This window comes from Anguilla anguilla, chromosome 15 (genome assembly GCF_013347855.1).
Source record: "Anguilla anguilla isolate fAngAng1 chromosome 15, fAngAng1.pri, whole genome shotgun sequence".
NCBI classification, from domain to species: Eukaryota; Metazoa; Chordata; class Actinopteri; order Anguilliformes; family Anguillidae; genus Anguilla; species Anguilla anguilla.
Window position 1 is genome coordinate 29,365,099 of NC_049215.1, and position 20,480 is coordinate 29,385,578.

Sequence of the window (20,480 nt, forward strand, 5' to 3'; positions counted from 1 at the left end):
TATTCCTACATAATAATGCATAAAAGAAGCCAAAAGAAGGACTGTCTTCAGCTGTTCTTCCTAGTGAACATTTAGAAAAAAAGACATTTCTAAATGTATTACAAATTATAATTAAATGCAATAATAAGAGTATTAAATACATGAGTGGAAAGAACACAAAGACACAGACTTGGTTCATTTCCTATTGTTTAGATGAAAATGGCCAGCCAGTTGTTATTTTAATCACAGGGCTGGGTGGTAGCTGCCAGGCTACAACAATAGATGTGGCTATTGTTGTAGCCAGCGGCTACAGGAACCTTACGCAATCACACTCAGGAAGCTTCGTGCGTTGACTGCGCTTGGGAAGGGCAGGTCGCGCCGAATCCTTCTCGGAACAACAGGACGTTAGGTCCGCTTGACCTCAGCTACACTCTGACACGTTGAGGCCTGGAGGATGAGGGGCAGGAGGAAGATCCCCCTCTGGATCTGGACCCCTGATGGATTTGAGCGCTGGTTTGGGCCGCTGTTCCCCGTCTTCCTCAAACAGCTGTGCAGAATTTGGCCCTCAGTGGCCCTACCCAGCTCTGTCTATTTCCTGCAGCGGTGGACAACTGCCACTCTTGCAAAAATGAACCAGTGCACATCTTCTGAGACTGTGGTTACTCTCATGATGGGCATTGTTGTTTTTAAGGGCTGTGGCTTTGCCATTGTTTGGATGAGTGTGCAAAAGCACATTGGCGCTTGGAGAATGATGACTTTTACGACAGCAGAGATCCAGCTGGGCTCTAGAAGATTCACTGCTTTATACTATATCTTAATCTAAGAAATAGCTTGAGTAAAAAAAAAAAAATAAATAAAAAACATGGTTAACTGCTAAATTTGAATCAGAGATGATTCAGTCAATCAGGCATTTTGTGTGAGAAACCCTAACTGTTACCCTGACCCTAATTGTTAGCAATTGTAAGTATATTGTCATTACTGCACCTGGCTGTTCTGATTTTCTGTTTATAAGTTACTCTCCTGATCTTAACTGGAATGTTTAGAAAGAAGACAGAGGCGCTATTTCTAACAGTATCACAGAGGGCAGGAGAGCACACACTTGTCTCCAATGACAAAAAAACAGGAGTGTTAATGGTCCAAATCAATGCGGGAGGAGTATATTGCTGCAGGTACAGAGCCTGTGGCTAACCAGTGTCTGTATGAGACTCTGTAAGAGAAAGTTTAGGGAAGGTTTCCAGTGACGGTCAGCTTGGCAATGGCCTGTACTGAATTCAGAGAGTTTAGTTTAGTTTACTTGACAAAATTAAAACACATGTATCAAAAGACTTGCATGTGAAGAAATTGTCAAGGATAACACGAAAAAGTCCTGGGCTTATTTCCATCGTGGTCATTGATGTTCCACAGCCATAGCAAGATAATATCAGGAATTGCTTATGGAAATTTGTATGTCCTCAATATACATTTGAATGTGTGTGTGTGTGCAATAATGGTCTCATATGCAAACTTTCATTTAATATATATTGTAGAATTGACTAATGTAGCTATATGGAGAGAGACTGCAGAAGGTGAATTCTGTATTTCTGCTTCTTGGTACAGTGCTCTTCTGCAGTCTGGTCCCCCTCCTTTAGCACTCAGACACAGCTTTACTTGTTCCCACATGTGAGGTCATAGTCTGGTAAATAAGGAATTAAAGGCACACGCGCTCACACACTCACGCACATGCACACAAACACACACACACACATGCGTGCGCACACACTCACACATGCTGGAAGTGCAATTATCTGTCTGTATTGTCTGCATGTCATCATGGTTACCACAAAAAGTTTATTGTGGTAAACAGCACATGAATGGATTACATGAATGAGCCTGAAACCTTGAAACAGAATAGAACAGAGTGCCCCCCCCCCCACCCCAAGTCTCTCAACTTCCAGACAGAAATTCCTGATGGATGCATCACGGGGAAATTTGTCAGTTAAGACACAGTTTTAGAGCAGCAGACAGATCTTTGGATTCTGGTACCAGTGGTCAGACTAGCATACGGGAAGGAGGTACCGGTAAAAAGCCTGTTAATTTAAAAAGTAAACCAAAAAAGAAAAAAGCCTGAACAGTCCACAAATGCCCAGCTGTTATGCTCCAAGCAAACGCATACAGTAGATAGCGGGCCTGGCACTGCGATGTTCCCAGTCCGCTCTGGTGCCGCTGTGAAAACACAGACCTTCGCTCAGCACCGCCTGTTTTTGTACCAGCGCTGTTGGCCTGGGCCCGCGCTTTGAATGCAGCGCATTCATTTTTCAAAATAAAATCAGCGGCTTGTGGTTCACGGATCTTATTCTCTTTGATGTGAGGGACCTCGAAAAAGTGGAAAAGTTTAAAAGTTGAAAACAAGTAGGCGCTGAAATGGAAGTTAATTGAAGTGGAATGGGCTCACCCTGTCTGACTTGGATGTTTACATTACTTATGACGTCCTTAAAATGTTGATCAAAGGCTGAAAATATTTTGTTTGTAATGTGTATGTCTTGTCAGCATTTGTTTCTTTATCGACAAAAAATGGTCTGACTGAAATGGAAGAAAATATTTAACTACTTAAATTTGGAATTAAGTTGTGGATAATATGAAATTTAAATCCACAATCGTGCACTCGTGTGTTACCAATCAGAACTCTTGATGCCGTTCCATAACATTCTCTGTTTCTGCATATTAATCTTGATCATTGTATTATAGTTGCCAGAGAATTCATTTTGAAATTCTTATATCATAGCCTAAATCCCAGACTTTCGATAAACATCTTTGAATTGTAATTTGCATTACGTAAATCAGTTTTGGGGAAAACATAGGTTATATTAAAAACAAATGTCCTTTTTAAACTTGCCTCATAATCAAACTGATTACCTGTCTTCTGACTGTTTGTTTATTTCTTCCAGGAAATTTTTTTTTTGTTAAAAACAGTATTAACTGTATTAGTAGTAGTAATTTATACAAATTCATGTTTGTTGTGCATACTTTTGAAAGGTTACAATAAAGAATTCGGCCTTCATTCCATGGATCAGTGATTGTATTCAAACAGTATAAACATATCCATTAAATAATAATATTCATAGTTAGCAAAGGTAAAGTAAGCTAAATATGGGTAAAGGTTGATGCAGTCCATTTGCTGAGGTGAGATTCGGCATGGCCTATAGGCTGATGCGTAGCTCTGTGTCATACGATCCTCTCTCCACGCGCACAAATATTTGAAGGCCGAGACACGAGCGGGACGTCGGAATAGAGCGCTCCTCTCCGTTCTGCTGGATTTTTTCGGGCAGAGATGGCGGAACTTCGAGCTCAAAATCAGCGCGACCCGTCAGAGGCAGCAGAATGTCGGCAGTAGGTGTGACATCCGGCCTACGTTTTCCTGCTGGCGAATCCCAGGGAGCAAAAGCAGGAATCCTATGGACATCTGAGAGGAGCGGAGAGGAGTTAATCTGAGAGATGTTTTGACATAAAAGAACTACACTACATTACCAAAAGTATGTGGATGCCTGAACATCACGCCCATATGTGCTTGTCGAACATCTCATTCCAAAACCCGTAGGTATTAACATGGAGTTGGAGCCCCCTTTTGCTGCTGTAACAGCCTCCGCTCTTCTGGGAAGGCTTTCCAGCAGATTTTGGAACACGGCTGTGAGGACTGAATTCCATTCAGCCACAAGAGTATTAGTGTGGTTGGGCACTGATTGGGCGATCAGGCCTGGCTCTCAGTTGGCATTCCAGTTCATCCCAAAGGTGTTTGATGGGGTAGAGGTCAGGGCTGCTTTGTGCACTGCGGCATTGTCGTGCTGAAACAGGAAAGGGCCTTCCCCACACTGTTGCCACAAAGTTGGAATCACACAATTCTCAAGAAGGTCATTTTATGCTGTAGCATTAAGATTTCCCTTCACTGGAGCTAAGGGGCCTAGCCCAAACCATGAAAAACAGCCCCTGACTATTATTCCTCCTCCACCAAACTTTACGGTTGGCGTCATTCGGGCAAGTACAGTTGGCACTATGCATTCCACCAAACCAAGATTTGTCTGTCAGAAAAAGTGAAGCCCAATGACAATGTGTTTCATACCACTCCAGTCGAAGCTTGGCATTGCGCATGGTGAACTTAGGCTTGTGTGCAGCTGTTCAGCCACGGAAACCCATTTCACGAAGCTCTTGATGGGCAGCTCTTGCGCTGACGTTGTATCCAGAGATAGTTTGGAGCTCTGTAGTGAGTGTTGCAATCGAGGAGAGATGATTTTTACGCGCTACATGCTTCAGCACTCGGCGGTCCAGATCTGTGAGGCCTACCGCCTCGCAGCTGAGCTATATGTTGCTCCTCATACGTTTCCTCTTCCCAATAACAGCACTTGCAGTTGAGTATAGGGGGTGACATAGCTCAGGAGGTAAGAGCAGTTGTCTGGCAGTCGGAGGGTTGCCGGTTCGATCCCCCGCCCTGGGCGCGTCGAAGTGTCCCTGAGCAAGACACCTAACCCCTAATTGCTCTGGTGAATGCGAGGCACTAATTGTAAAGCGCTTTGGATAAAAGCGCTATATAAATGCAGTCCATCCATTTACTGTTGCTGTGTGGCTGGAGTGGTTTGGGGGGGATAGAGGGAGCACGGCCTGCCTCTCGGGCTCAGCTGGGGAATCCGCGCTGGGGGGCAGGACGTTCCTCTCTGCTCGGGGGGGCTGGCGCTGTCAAACCCGTCGAGAGGGCTTCGTTCACTCCTCAGAAATGCCAGAGATGTATTTCGGCAGGTCATTCAGGAAGCGCGCGCAGGTGACTTCATTTCCCCTCCGACCTCGGCGCACGTGTCACTCGCAGTGGACGCAACAGTCCAGCCGTTTGTGTTGGGCTGGCAGATGTGCCGTTTCTGTGCGCCTGCTCATTAAAATGTAATTAACGTTTGTTTTTCCAGCTGTAGTGATTCCCCCCCCCCCCCCCCCCCCCCCATAACTGCAGACTCAAATCTGACCCTAGCGTGCAGATTGTATTGCCATTTTATCCATTGCACCAGGAACAGTTTGGAAAGAATCAAATGTACATTAAGCACTCCATATATTTTATGGAAACATGCGTGTAATTTGAAATAAAATCATCGTAATAAAGTTATCAGACCTTGTTCGGGCACAAACGGTTCACTTTTGGTAGTCCTCACCAGAGAAATAACATTCGATTGAGATTTGATTGAGACGTAGCTTACTATTCTCCCATAGCCTGTATCCACCATGTCCTTAGTAGCGCAGTTACAAATTTTAATGGAATTCACCATTAGTGAAACCAAAAGTCTTCATAGGGAGAAAAAAAAACAAACCTGGAGGAGTCACCAGCCAACGGAACACTAGCATTAGAATGTCTGTTTGTAATTACTCTGAGCTCTATCAGAATCAGATTGCCTATTCCAAATATTGTAGATCAGGAACAGAAGTGAATTAAACTCAAGATGTGAAGCTCTGCTAAGCTCCTTGTATTTGCTCCTTTAAATTCACAGCAGACGAGAAAGAAACATAAAGTCATTGCTCAGTATTTTAAATATTATGATGAAGCAATACATTAATATTGAAATATTGTTTAAATGCATATAGTAGTTGACACACTATAGTTTCAACAATAACGAGAGGAGCTTAACATCAAAGGTAACATTACCGCTTTATACTTAACATCACAGCTTTACGTTATAGTACACAAAAGGATGATTTAGTGCATGTGGCCTTCAGGTGTCTGTGTATTGGTTATTGACAGATTAAGGTAAGTGTATTCAGGTAAACTGGTTAGTGCACTGAGGCCTCCACATGCCTGTGTATCTTTGTGTACTTTGTAGGTGTTGCTTTAAAATAAATGGTTAACAGCTGTTTTTCTTTTGTTTTTTTTTGTTTGTTCAACACAGCATACACTTGCAGTCAGTCAATGCAATCGTGCAAAGTAGGCCGACAGGAAAGCTGAGCAGCCTTGCTGTTATGTGAACAGGGGGACGACACTAGGCTGACTCTACGTTATTCCTTACACGTTTGTCTGACATGTTCATATTTATTTTGATGGGTGTCTGAAACGAGCCATCAAGGCCCCATGCAGTGCTTATCTGGGCACTGAAACTGGCAATACGCTGTAACTGTAGCTTTAATAGCGGTCTGCTCGCTTTGACACACCTGGCCACTCCCGACCTCAGACGTGCCCGTACCTGCCTCCGTTTCCGCAGCCAAAGTCGCCTGGCCGAACCGCGGCGGGAACGACGGGGGGAAGGTTTCGATGCCCTGACGCTACGCCGCCGGATTGGTCCTGCGCTAAGTAAAGACCTGCTGCGGGTCTTGGGATTATGAACGGGGGCCCTGAAGTGGTTCAGCCTGCCCAGTCTTACGCCCGTACAGGAAGGCTGTAACACTGTATGTAGCTGCTCTTCCAGAAGGGCCCGCCACTTTGTCACGGCCAATTAGCTTCCTGCTCACAGCTGGCCAAAGCCGGTCTCCCCGCATATGGTACTTAGTGTCCCTTGAGGAATTTCAGACTGCAGCTTACATCTTTATTAACTCCATCTGAGGTTTGAGTAAGCGGCCTAAAAAGACGTAAGTGTTTGCAGGTTCAGCATAACCTAAAAAATAAACTAATAATACACAGTCATTGTTGTAATGTTAAAATTGGACTTCTTCTGAAAGGCAAATTAAAGCACATATAGAGAATCTGTTTTACAGTTGGTGCAGACAGGGTACCTGATGTAACAATAGTGTTCTAACTTAGAATTTTGGGAAGAAAAAAAAAAGGCATTCCAAAAAAAACCTCCACTTCAGAGGGTTGATTGATGTTTTCCGACAGGTTTGGCATTGCCCCGACGGGCCTTTTGGTTTTGCTGCACAGTCGCTGGGCTGCAGTGGCGTGGTGCTTCCGGTGTGTAACGGTGCACTGTGATTCTTTTCAGCGGGGATTAGGGCGAAGCAGGTGTTGTGTGTTTGGAGAATCCGTCTCGTGGCTGCTGTCCATGGCCTTGTAATACAACGCAGCGCATTTCAGGAGACCCCTTATTAGTTCAGCTGGCAAAATAAAACCAGATGGTTAAAGCCGGCTTCTGAGCTGCACTGCCTAACAGAGATTGTTTGCTCTTTTTTTGTGAGTTAGTCATGTTAAAATTGATGAGTAACGTAAATCAGTCAAGTGTAACACAAAAATATTTTTAAAATATTTTATTAAACCGTGAAAATATCCCCCTGAATGCACACTGCAGCTAATGACACGAATGTAATGAAATGTGTTTTTCAAAATAAATACTGTTAGCAACAGAAGGAATTGCTCGTTAAAGTTGTTTTGGGTTCTTGTGGAATTAATGCTGCGTGAATTTCCTGCTGATGAGTTAATGTGGCAAAGGAATGGGATGCTGTGAGAAAAAAAATGTCAGATATGGAGAAGAATGTATTTGAGATCATTTGAGAAAAATAATCTCAAATACATTCTTCTCCATATCTGACATTTTTTTTCTCACAGCATCCCATTAGAATAAGATTATGTTTGGGTAATATCTCATTGAACCACATGAAGGATCTTCAGTGAGCTTTGTACTTTCGTATGTTTCCAGGATAAACTGTGTTTATATATTATCAGCAAGATACACACTGACACTGACAGACAGGGCCTTACTTGGTATCTATATATTGGTTTTGAAGAGTCAGCTTATATTTATCAGGTTTATTCTATGTATTCAAAAATCTGCTATACATAAAGAATCAACATGCTCCATTAACAAGTCAAAATACATAGTTACAGTAATTGTTAGGTTGGGGCAACTTCAAAGTATTAATTTAATAATTCAGGTTTTTTTGTATCGTTCTCGGGTACTCTGGCCAGACAAATGTGAAATGTACAATTTTCTGAGTGTTGAGAGTTTACTCTACTTAATGTGCCAATATAACACTGGCAATAGTTCAGAGGAGGTTAAGGAGCATAAAATGTGTGATGTTGCCATTCTGTTTTTTTAAATCAAGCACACTAAATCGCAGTAAACAGTGATGCAAATGACAGACAATTTTAAACCCCTCATTCAGACGGTACTGTATACAGTCTGGCCCAACAATGGCTTCAAAGCACGGCGGCATTAGCGGGTAATCCGCCGTTGCTGGCCGGCGCCGGGGGCGATGGCCAGGCCTGTTTTTGTCCGCTCCCGGGCCACGCCCGCTGTACTGTAAACGAGCGCGAGAGACGGAAAGGGCGACCCGATCGGTACCCTCACACTTTCCCAGGATCCACAATCACACCCCCCCCCCACCCCCCCACCGCCCGTTTGCTGAGGCAGGGCTTATCTGGGTTTGGCAGCGTGCTGCATGACATCAGCAGGCATCCGTGCGTGAGACGGGACGTCCTGCCTCTGCCCCGACTTCAGCCCGCCGCCCTCCCTGGGGCGATTGTGCCGATCGAAAGGTGCTCCTGCCGATCGAGGGGTGTTTCTGCCAGATATAATGGACGCAATGCTGTTGCAAGTTGTGTATCTGGCAAAGCTCTGAGTTGTTCATGATAACAATGTATTTGACTCCCTACACCCCTGTCTCTGTCTGTCTGTCTGTCTGTCTCTTTCTCAAACTTTGTGAAGTACTCTTCCCTCCAGGCAGTCCGGGGGAGGGGGGGGGGGGTGTTGAGTTGTGTGAGCCATGGTAATCACAAACACATGCAGGTCCTCGCTGGACCAGCCCCACCCTTCAAGGTCATGGACAAGCATCAACTCAGGAACGGGGAGGGAAAAAAGCCCAGGGTTCTGCTGTAGCACAGGTCATCACTGAAACACTGAAAGGTCTCTACTGACTCTCCAGTAACAGATCCTCTTGGCTGCGTTTCGGTTGGGAGACACATAAATAAGCCTTATTTTAATGTGTAGAGCTCAGGGTGTGCGATGCAGAGGTACTCTGTATACTTAGCCCTGCTGTTTTTCATTTAAAGCTGAATGAATGGCTTTCAGTACATTAAAAAAAAACTAATGAAGCAATATCAAAGGATCGGAGCGGGATAGAAAAAAATGGCCGGTTGGGGGTCAAACCTACGGCTGTTCGCGCACGGAGTTCATCATCGCAGAGCAGCTGCAAGCGGTCACAGGAGATGTGATCAAAACGCGCCCTCCCGTTGCTATAGACATTCCCATATGGAAGATGGCCAGGCCCCCCGGGTGAGGTCTTGTTGCTGTGTGGGCCAGAGATAAGACGATCTGCAGCTTTAGCTGCGGGAGTCAGGTTGCGTACACACGCCCTAGGGTCAGTCGTTCCATCATCTTCTGGGAGCGCCTTTTTATCCGTCTGTCTCATTGGGTGGCACTAATGCATTACCAACGGTCCGATCCACACACAACATCTGTTTGAAAGGAGTTTCGGGTACTATTTCAAGAAAAAAATTATTTACGAAATGGTTAAGACACATGCAGGGTACATTTCAAAGTCCTTCTGAATCGAAATCTCTCTTGACAAAGATGTTTACTGGCATATATACACACTGCATATTCAACAAAGTTTCAGTTAAGAACATTCCAATCACATATTTGTGATCTTACGGTTTAAAGTGTTAATTATGCTATGATTTTTCATATTCTCTCAGGCGGCCCAGAAACATTCTGCACAAACGTCACGTTGTCAGTCATTAGTTGTCATCTCAAAATCAGTATCGATAAAATTCCACCTTCATGTGCGCAACTGGACTTAATATTGGTCGGGCACAGGTTCAGATTCGGGTAGAAATGGCTTGGTCCGATTAAATCATATAATCAGCATCAGTCAAGTGTGTTGAAACTTGATTGGAAGACTTGCAGGCATGGGTGGGGATGACATGTGCAGTCAAAACCACTGGCGGAGCATGAAATAAAAAATCTAATCTGACGCGATTTCAGATCCAGCAGAGAAGTGAAGCACTCTTTTCCCCTGAACTTTCCTTTCACCTCATGCTAGTTATTTCTAGGTACCGCCAGCTCTAGCTGTTCTATTTAAAAATGAATTAAGCTCTTGGTTTTCTAATGTGAATGAATAAAGAAGTGTCTATTCCAGCCCTCCACCTCTCTCTGCAGCACAATAACCTTGCATTACATTACATTACATTACAGCCATTTAGCAGACGCTCCTATCCCGAGCGACTGACGCAACTTTTTACATAGCATTTTACATCGTATCAAATTATACAGCTGGATATATACTGAAGCAATGCAGGTCTGAAGCAAGTACCTTGCTCAAGGGTACAACGGGAGTGTACTACTGGGGAATCGAACCTGCGACCTTATAATAGGTTTGCACATTATACTACACTGCCGCCTGTGTTAACCATTGTTACACTTGTTGTTATACTTAAATGTGATCCATTTATACAGATTGATGATTACTGAAGTAATATAGATGTCAACACCTTGCCTAAGATAATAATGGCAGCAGTTCCCCAGTGATTAAAATTTGCGATGATGCGTATATTTCCAAAAACCATCACCCTACGCAGTGCCGTCCGGTGGACAGGCCAGCAGGTGTTCGCTGTAACAGCACGCCTGCTTCTCGAACAGAACCTCCAGCGTCAGGAGAACAGCCACGCTCCAGTATCACAGTTTAGCAGTACAGCGAAGTTTAAACAAGTCTCTGAGGTGGGACGTCTGGACGCCCGATTACGAAAAGTGATGAGGTGAGAGCAGCACGTTTTCAGTGCGAGAGAACATCGCTGGGGTGACAGTTCCAGAATGTTATATTACAGCGCTAAGCTAACATGCGGTAAATTTGCGCCACGCAAACATCAAAGGGCCATGATATTTGCTATAGAGTTGCTATAAATTCAACAGGAACAGTTATGCTGTTTTGATACAGTATTTTTTCAAAATGATTGATTCCTCGGTGTGTAATACATCCAAGTGAAATGGGGGTCAACTGCTCCATACAGCAAACCTGGTTGAAGACTAAGGGGGTGTTAAGCAAAGCAATATTTTCTCTGGAACGTACCACCATGAGGTGGAACTCAGCGACTCGAGTTACTTTCGCGCTGTACTTTCTTAACAGAATCCCCGTCCAGCGCGCACGAGGGGGGTTTCATATCGGCCCCCCTGAAAAATTGGGAAGACTTGGACCGGCCCGACTGTTTAAACAAGACATTCCACACGCAGGCATTAGAACAACATTCCGTTCGGAGTTACCGGGGTGGCTCGGCTGAGCGCGGTGCGTCGTGTCAACCCCGCGGGCCGCTGGGAGATTTCTCTTACATTGCGCGCTGTGAGCGCGGTCTGCTCCGGCTAAAGCAACGGGGCCAAACTGGTTCAGAGCTGTCAAGCTCCAGGAGCTGGCACACGGCACCCTTACAGCCCTGCGTGAATCCAGCCCCCGTCGCTGACTCTCCAACAGGCCAGAGTACTCGCTTGATTGGCACTTTTCTGTCCTGGATTAAATTTTTACCAGGATGCTATGGGGCCACTTGGACCGTACGAGTGGTTTTTTTTATAAATGGGTGCAGTGGAACAATGGTTATTATTCAAGTAACATTTCCTTATCGTTAAACTGGATCTTAAAAAAAAAAAAAAGATAGGAGAGGTTCTCTGGAAAGAATGTGATATTCACAAGCGATATAAACCCCACCACCTCCATCTCGCTACTAGATACGCTGTATATATTCTGAATTTCTCTTCCAACAGTGTGTAACATCCAAAGGGTCAGGGGCATCCCCAGTACGCTGAGGTATAGCCACACTCTATGGCTGTAGTGTAAAGACGGAAGCCCTTCATCTTCACTTGACCTGATTTCTTTTGTCAGTTTGTCATTCTCTGAGAAAATTAGTCCAGAGAACTAAGCTGCCAGAGCCAACACCCTCAGCAGTTATTTTGGCTGTCGATCAGGTAGGAGCCACTTGGGCCTCAGGAGTCAAATTGAATCTTATTGCAGAGTGTAATCCTCACCTCTAGAGGAAAACTGTAGGTCGCATTTATTTATGCTAATGACCGTTTCTTGGCTGCTCAGGAAGGTGAATGAGAACCCATGGCACCAAAACACCGTGCTCAAACAGGGAGGGAGTCGCAGGGAGGATGCTGTAGTTGTGTCACAGCACCAACTGAATTTCCACTGATTTAACTGCCACGCCCCCTCCAATAACTCAGATTAGAGTTAAATAATAAAAAACAGTCATTTCAGGACAAGCTGCCTGGCCACATCTTATGTGCTTTCCGACGCATATGGTTGTCTTTTACAGATTCGGAATTCGTATTCGCCGAGCTACATGGTGAAAACTCGTTGTTGCTCCAGTGAGGTTATAGGGCCTATATGTGGGTGCTTCACAGCGTGTGCGATGTTTACTCTGTGGAGCGAGCGTGTTTACGGGCGCTCGCCCACGTCCCAGGGCTCCAGGGCGTCCCAGGGCTGCAGAGCGTCCCGGGCTGGACTGCCCGTGTGGCGTCCCGCCGCCGTCGACGTGTGCGCCTCCGGGAATGACATCACAATGGCAGCTCTGTGAGCCATTGGCTCAGCCTTGCAAAAGAGGGAGCAAAACAAGATGTCCGGCCAACTGCCGCGCCGGAACTGTCGCCGCGTTCCAGAACAAAGGCCACCTGTACCTGGAGGCCTTGGCAGAGCCGTTACCCCGATTTTAAAATGTATTCTTAAAATCCCGTTCAAATTTCATTTTTCGAACTCAAGTGAATGCTCACGATCTCCAGTGGCCAGACTCCAGGCTCTGGGCCCTGAATTTTCCATTGTTTGTGGTCCAGTAGTACACATTAGGCTTCAGTCAGTTCTTGTCATCACCATGGAAATACCAGAACACAAGCAGAATCCTAAAAGGAACCGTAGGTCCACCCATTGGTTTGTCCTCCTTAGATTTGAGGAAAATGGCAATCAGGGGACCACTCTTCGAATGTATCAAGCATTTATCAGTCAACATTGCAATTGCTGCATACGTATTGGTATGCATACATTTAAAGAGGAACTCCAGCACCTATTTTGGCATTTGCAAAATAAAACAAAACAAAAACAATGAATAAATGAATACATTCCCAACAACTGAATTAAATTTAGGAGGTGGTTGGTTGCCTGACAGGGAGAGGAGGGTGCTTTTTTTTTTCTTTTTCTGTCCCTCATTCTCTGATTCAAAAGGAAGAATGGATGCTGGCAGAAGTGACAGTGCTGCAAGCAACAAAGTGTGACAGGCTGCCAATCAAGCGCTACACTGACACAGGTTCTCTCACTATTCCTGTCAAATGTCAGATTCATCATCCTTGTTTCCTTTGCAGTCTATTCGAACGTCACCCCTTTCCCTCTGGATATAGCAGCAGTGGCTTAGAGTACTGAACAATGCCTTTTTAGCACAGTGAGAAGATAAATCATTTGTCTTATCTCCTGTGCCCTATTGTAGGCCATTCCCATTAAATATTCCACCTCTTAGTATTTTGGTTCATGTAGAAGTTTAATTTCAGCAAAGGGGTGGACTTTTTTCTACACCAAATTGAACATACGTACTTTGACATAAATGTGAATTTTTTTTTAGGAAAAGTTGATTTTTCACTGGAGTGCTGCATTAATACTAATTTTCCAACCAAACAGTCCCTGGCCTTTGAGTGCCAAACATTTATTTAGTCTGCAGTCAGATAACTAAAACTGAATCCCGATCACAAGTTCAGGAGGCCACATGTGGGACGAGGTCCAAACATTCCAGCCCGCTAAGTTCACGCCGCGTGGCCTTACAGGGAACGCACGGGAGGCGGAGGGAGCACCGTGTTTGTGCACGGATAACGCATTGTGTTTTCTCTACTGCAGGAGGAATTTTGGACAGGCACGTTCCGTGATCCTGAAGGAGCGCGCTGCTGCTTGGCTTGCGTCCGGGTCCGAGGAAAGGACAGCACAAGGAGACGCGCGTGTTGCGCAGAGCACGGACGCCGCCGCTCGCGCCCTTCGGTGAAAAAATAACGTAATTGGAAACATCGGCTCTGCTCGGCTGGCGTGTCGCACAGCGCGGTCGAGGTGGGAAAAAAAGCTTCGGCAAGCGAATATTTTGCTTTCGTTGTTCGCGGGACCGGACGTGGAGCGTCGCCCTGCCTCACGACAGAACGACAGATTTCGAGAGAAGGAAGCAACTGGCCGCGTGTCACTACATTACGGCAAAAATATTTAACGGATTGCTTTCATCTGTTTTTATAAGCTTTTTTGTTCTCTGAACCGTTCTCTAGCTTGCCCTACTGGGCTGTAAAGTCAAACAGCGTATTAAGGTGCTGTGTAATGCACAGTAGTAGTCAGGGAACCAAATATATAATAAGGTTTGTTACTGAATACTGCTTGTGTACAGCCCTACCATCAATGATGCTGCATTGCTAAAAATGAATATTAAGTAGCTGGTGCAGGCAGCCCCCCACTAACCAGAGCATGCCCCCCTCTTCCTCCCCGAAACTGAGGGGAATCGTATGAACAGGCAAGGCAGGCAAATAACTGGGGCCTGGAGCACTGAATTCCCCTTACTGCTCAACTGTTATTCCAACGACTAATATTCATTTTGGAAACCATCAGGGTCATTGCCTGTCTCTGAGAATTTGTACAGAATTTGTATTAAACTGTACAATCGAAGCTTTTGGCTTGGCCGTGAGCAAAACATTAAAAAAAAAAACAAAAAAAAAAAAACATGTTGAAGGCTTTGACTTTGGCCATGTTGAACAAAAAAACAATCTTTCTTGGAAAAGATATATCAAACTCAATTGTCTAGCGGAGGCTAGCCATTGTGTGTTTAGAGACCACAGATCATCTCTGGCAAGGTCTTTTTTCATTGTAGACTTACGTTAAGAAACCAGATGTGACTTCTTTCATTGCTGGAAGCTCAGAGGACTCTTTTTTCAAATATACTTTCCATGTATATTAAAGGTTGTTGCTTTCAACAAAAATAAGTATTACCAAGAACGGCCATTGACAGTAACTAGGTGGCAGTTGTTTTTTAAAAAGTCATACAAAACAATATCTATTTTAGTGACTATAAATAAAGCATACCTGCCTCCAACCTTTGGAAAATGTACCAAGTGAGCCAAGGAGGACCGAGCCAGTGTAAATATAATGATATATATTTGGAATAAACACATGGCAAAAAATAGACACCTGAATTTTCTATTTTGTGAGTTCATACTGGCCTATTTCCAAAAAAGACAGCGGTACTTTTCCAAATCCTCGCCTGATAGTGCCAGAAGGAGCAAGATGCATTCTTAAAAGAAAATGGAGATACTGTATCTAAGGAGCACAGCCGACTACCCAGGACTCTACATTTATTTTCACACATATATATTTATATATTTATACATGCATTATTTTCACACATATATGAAGTATTATTTATTTTCCACATTTTACTTAAACTTCAAGTGCCCACAGTCAGTATTTAGGAAACGGCTACTGCAGCTTGGTTTTGCACCTATTTATTCATTTATTTATTTTTTTACAAGTCTTTAGTATAAATAGTCTCTGTTCTGTTTTTCTGGGCAGGTGAAGACGGGGAAGGGGATTTTGTTTAACCTCTGCGGTTGGTCGTCCAAACAGCAGCCTTCGGCAGTGTGGGGGTGGGAACCCAGTTTTGGAGAGTGATAGCCTCTCTCTCACTTGCAGATCTCCTCGTTGGGCTTATCTGGAGAGCAGAATTAATCCAACCTTTATCAGCCCTTTACTCTCTCCTGACTGTCTATAGGGTCTCCATACAGGCTGTTCCAATTTCGGCCTCCTGCCAGCATCCCCCCCCGCCCAGTTCCGACAGATGGTTCGCTCCAGTTTCTACCCACTTCCTGTTGTGAAGCCCTTGGCACTGTACCGTACCAAAGAAACGTCCCCTAAAGGGGAATCTTTGACTCTGCGCTCCCTTTATGACATCATAAGCCTTGATGCTTCCCTCCCTCCCTCTCCCAGGTGTGCTGAAGTTCTGAGGTGTTCTTGTTGCGGTTCGGGGAGAGAGACCCGGCGGCCGGATTCCTTTCTCGCACGCAGCCGTTTCCTGAGCGAGAAGCGGGGCCACAGAGGAGGAGCGGGTTCGAGGTGTCGGTTGTGTGCAGTTCGGCAGTAGGGCGGGTGCTGGCGATGGAGACGGCCGGGAGGGATCCTCATAGCGCATTACGACTCGCTTCATGTTTGTACGTCCAAAAATGATCATATTTCACACCTTATTTTTCTTCACACAGATTATCAACATTTGCTGACACCCTGTCATAACATGTGAACCAGAGCTTACAGTATACAAAACCATTTACATTCATAGAAATAACTTTTTGCAGACCGTGTGGAAATTTTGACTTGTAAAAATAAGAGCCCATCCATCTGCATTCTTCTTTAACATACCTGAACCAGAGACTGTAGTCGTCAGCAGTTATTTCTCATTGCTCTGAATGACATTTAGTAACTAACCTTGCTGGCAGATTTGAGATGGTTGACAAAGATGTTTTTATGCCAAGCAACACCAGTTATAAACAGCGATGTATCGACAAGGCTATTTTGAGGAAAGTCATATCTAAGATTACAGTATTTCTAAGTAAAAGTCATCTTTTTGTGTTATTGTATGTAGAAATTGTTTTTTTTTTTTAAAGCTTAAACTTTAAAAAGGTCACAGGTGGCCTAACACTTTTGGCCTGCATTGTAAGTCTGAGCAAAGAGGCCTAGAGCACTAGGTCATTGTAAAGGTACTTTTCTCTCTCACTTTTAAATACTGGCTGTATAAGTGGATGGCCAATGAAGGGACAATTGAATATGGACGTAAATGGCAGTTTGAATTGTGCTTCACTTCAAAATCCAGGCAGTCTCTATTCTGTGACCTTACTGGCAAGGGTCTGGCGATTTTAAACACCTTTGGGGAGGAAGGAAGGAAGGTGACTCTACCTCAACTGCTGCAGTACAGTATATGGGCAGCTGATAGATACACGACTGGTCATATATATTGTGTCATCTGTAATGTCAGCTTATTCTAAATCTTGCAACCCTAGGGGATGTGGATGGTACACGCCCCTCTTGTGGTACAGTACCGCACTGTTCTCAGGCCACTAAATGTATGGGAAATGAGGAACTTGGGAAATAGGAAATTGAATAATGGCCGGGCTTTTGTAGCTGGGTTTTTGTGCTGAATGGTCCGTCTCATGGCAATATGACACAACAGAGAATGCTCGGCTCTTAAAGCTGGATTTTTCCCATGCGTTTTCCCACAAAAACTGCAACTAATGAAAAATGAGTGATGAAGATAACATAAAGTAAGACTTTGTCCACATTCCTTTTTTAGTGGAACAACACAAAAGACACAGTGTGTGCTGACATCATCGGCCAACACAGCCAAGAGTGGGGTGGCATTGCACTTTCATCAACAACCTCACAAGCCTCAATGTTCCACGTGTACACACACACACATACACACACCCTTGCACCCTGATACTATGTGTTCTCTCTCTCTCTCTCTCTCTCTCTCTCTCTCACACACACACACACACACCTTTGCACCCTGATACTATGTGTTCTCTCTCTCTCTCTCTCTCTCTCTCTCTCTCAGACACACACACACACATACATACACACACTTTTTTCATAATAGCCAAAGAAAACATGGTAAATAACTGGAATATTTGGGATCAGCAACTGAACTGTTTTTGAAAAACAGTTACCACAGACCTTTAGCTGCCACAATAGGAGGTCCAAACCTCTCGAATATAAAACCAGGGTGAACCACAGAGAAAGCAGACATCACATCACAGCCCGACCAAAGTTCAGGAAAAAGCTTGGGATTCATACTCATATCTCATTTTGCTCAGCCACAGAAACAATGACATTAAGCGCCACAATTGATTCTGCATGGAATCATACCAAACAATAATATTATCAGCTCCAAGTCTGAGTCATGTCGCCACAATCATTCACAACTGTCTGACTGCCATGCAGAAAATCCCTATTCAAAGAGACAAGCGCAAGAAGAAAAAAAAAACATTCCCAGATTCAATCACAGCAGTGCCCCTCCTGAATTCAGGGTTCACTTAAAATTGGTCTGCATTACTCTGTGGTGAATTTCTAAAAAGATTTTAACTGTTCCAAAACATTAGTGGTTTTTGGAAGAAACAGTGGGTATCGGTTGGACATATTCATAAAGTTAAGATGGGCATGCATAAGTTAGGAATTCCCCGGACCTTGTGCAGATGATTTCAGAAACAGCTAATCCTCCAAAGAAATGTTTCTTTCAGATGCTTCCTGTGGAGTTTTAGCAGGAATAAGAGGGACTGGGGGGGCTGATCCGCGCCAAAGCCAGGGAGTTAAGTCTCTGAAAAGAAAGCTATGGCTGAAAGTCAAGTCTGTGTTTTCACAGGGAGTATTATCCCACTGCAGGCTGTAACAAGAGGGGGCAGGCGTAGAGTGGGCCAGCAGGGGGCGCTGTGCCTGTATCCCAGGGGGCGCTGTCCCTGAGCCCAGTTACTGCCCTAGTGGGGTTGGCAGACCACCTCTGATGCTCCTCGGTGCTGAGAGGAAGCAGCGGGCCCAGATGTGTGGCCCCGGGGCCCGTCTCCCCCGCTGTGGCGTTCCGATCCGGTTCCCCCCTCGCGCCCGCACGGAACCCGGCGTCCTCCGCCGCGTGCCACGAGGCACGGACCCCGCGGCCGCCTGACCGCCATTACCGCCATGTGGCAGGGCGCGGTTCACCGCGGAGCTGAGCCAAGCGGGAAACGCTCTATCGCTGTCCTTTTATTAAAACCATGGGTAGGCTTAAATACCAGTGATAAAAAAGTATATATATATATATATATATATATATATATATATATATATATATATATATATATATATATATATGTGTGTGTGTGTGTGTGTATATAATATATACTATCACTACAGAATTATCAATATGTAATCAGACTATTATCATATTATCATTGGTCTCACAGTGTTCTTTGGCTTATCACTACATCAGTACATTCCAGCTTAGCAACAGGCACCTGTGTGCTACCAGCTGTCGTCCTCTGATTGGTGCTAGCGCTCTCCTGTAGTATTGTGTAGCTCAGTTAACCACGCAATGCTCGCAGCGTGGGTGGTACTGTTGGGACTTGAGAGGCACAATTGGACTTCGACTGAAGCTCGCTGACGGATTACAATCTCACTTCAACTTGGCAATCTTGTCGTAATGTTGGCTGTGGCCCTTCAGTATTGTTCCTGTGTTGAACATGAACACGAAACACAACACTGCCACCTACTGGTACCCTGAGTTCTGTGCAAATCTTTTTTTTCTTTCTTTCATTTATTATTTATATGAAACAGGAGTCGTTTAAAAAGTAAACTTCTTATGAAAATTTTCTTAACTGACTCACTTTTTCCATTTTATGTTTTCGTTTCATCAATCTCTGAATCTAAATGAATGTAATATAAAAAAGTACTTTATGTAGTGAGCTCCATAATGTTTGGGACAAAGACATTTTTCTTGATTTGACTCTATACTCTACAATTTTGGATTTGTACTTAAACAATTTACATGTGGTAAACGTGTCCATTCTCAGCTTTGTGGAATACAGAGCCAAAATCAAGAAGGAAAAAAAGTATTTGTCCCAAAAGTTATGGAGCTCACCGAATATTGAGTTGCAGCCAATTATTTAGCTGTTTTGGGGATGTTCAGCTATTATGTGCATTAACAAGCAGGTGTACCAAATAAAGTGGCCACTGAGTGTATATAAATGTATGTGTCTATTGTAGTGTGTGCTTTATTGCTTCGCAGATGGTCTTATCTAAACGCCCACGTGCAGTATTCTCCACAACTGCTGTGACCATGTCACCACGTGACCACTAGTCTTTCAGGATGCCCATTATTTTTTACAATATACTACCTGGAGCCAGTGCTGCGAATATCACCCTCTAATATTTGGACCCTCCCTGGAGAGCGTGTAAATATTAACTACGCTGTGGTTTTTTTCTGTTTACACAACTGTACCCATACAAACGTGGCACAGTGACTGACACGATAGTTCTGCTTCTGGCAAGCGGAGAGTTTAAGTGCGCGTCAAAGACATTGCGTGACAAACCTGCCACCTGCTGGCCAAGTTCCGAATCGCATGGAGAGACTACAGTGATATTCCACTAAAAAACAAACAAAAAAAATTTTTCTGCTGATGTTGAGCGTCATCAAACCAACCATTTTGTTCCCCAATATTTTATAGTTATATTTCAGCATGGATCATCTGATCAGACCAAATAAAATAGAATCCAACTGGCAGGAATTGCTGGTCAAAACAATGTTTGACTCAACCTTTACATTTTTCATTTTGTCTTGTTAAACCACCTAAAACCAACAGGTGACAGCAGATCCACGTCAAACTACATTGTGTGATTTTTTTTACATTTAATGTTTTAACCTAAAATGATACTATTTCACTAAATCAGTACGACTGCAGATCGACATAAATTGCGAGTAGAAAAATATTTTGCCCTTTTTACTTGATTACAATAAGTGAATTCATCATAAAACCTGTCGATCTCCAGGTTTCTCTGAGGCCATATAGTAGGCCTAGTTGAATTTAGCGCTGCTATTCAAACCAAGTCATTAAAAATCGCAATGGAAT

General features: G+C 44.1%; 1 long non-coding RNA gene across 1 annotated transcript in view; it reads left to right on the forward strand.

The window, feature by feature from the left end:
• LOC118214547 overlaps positions 1–16,490 on the forward strand; it is a 17,977-nt gene extending 1,487 nt beyond the window's left edge. The window contains exons 2-3 of the long non-coding RNA XR_004762644.1: positions 13,708–13,858; positions 15,823–16,490. This is a non-coding gene — a long non-coding RNA (uncharacterized LOC118214547). The remainder of the gene's footprint in view (positions 1–13,707; positions 13,859–15,822) is intronic.
• The last annotated feature ends 3,990 nt before the right edge of the window (positions 16,491–20,480 follow it).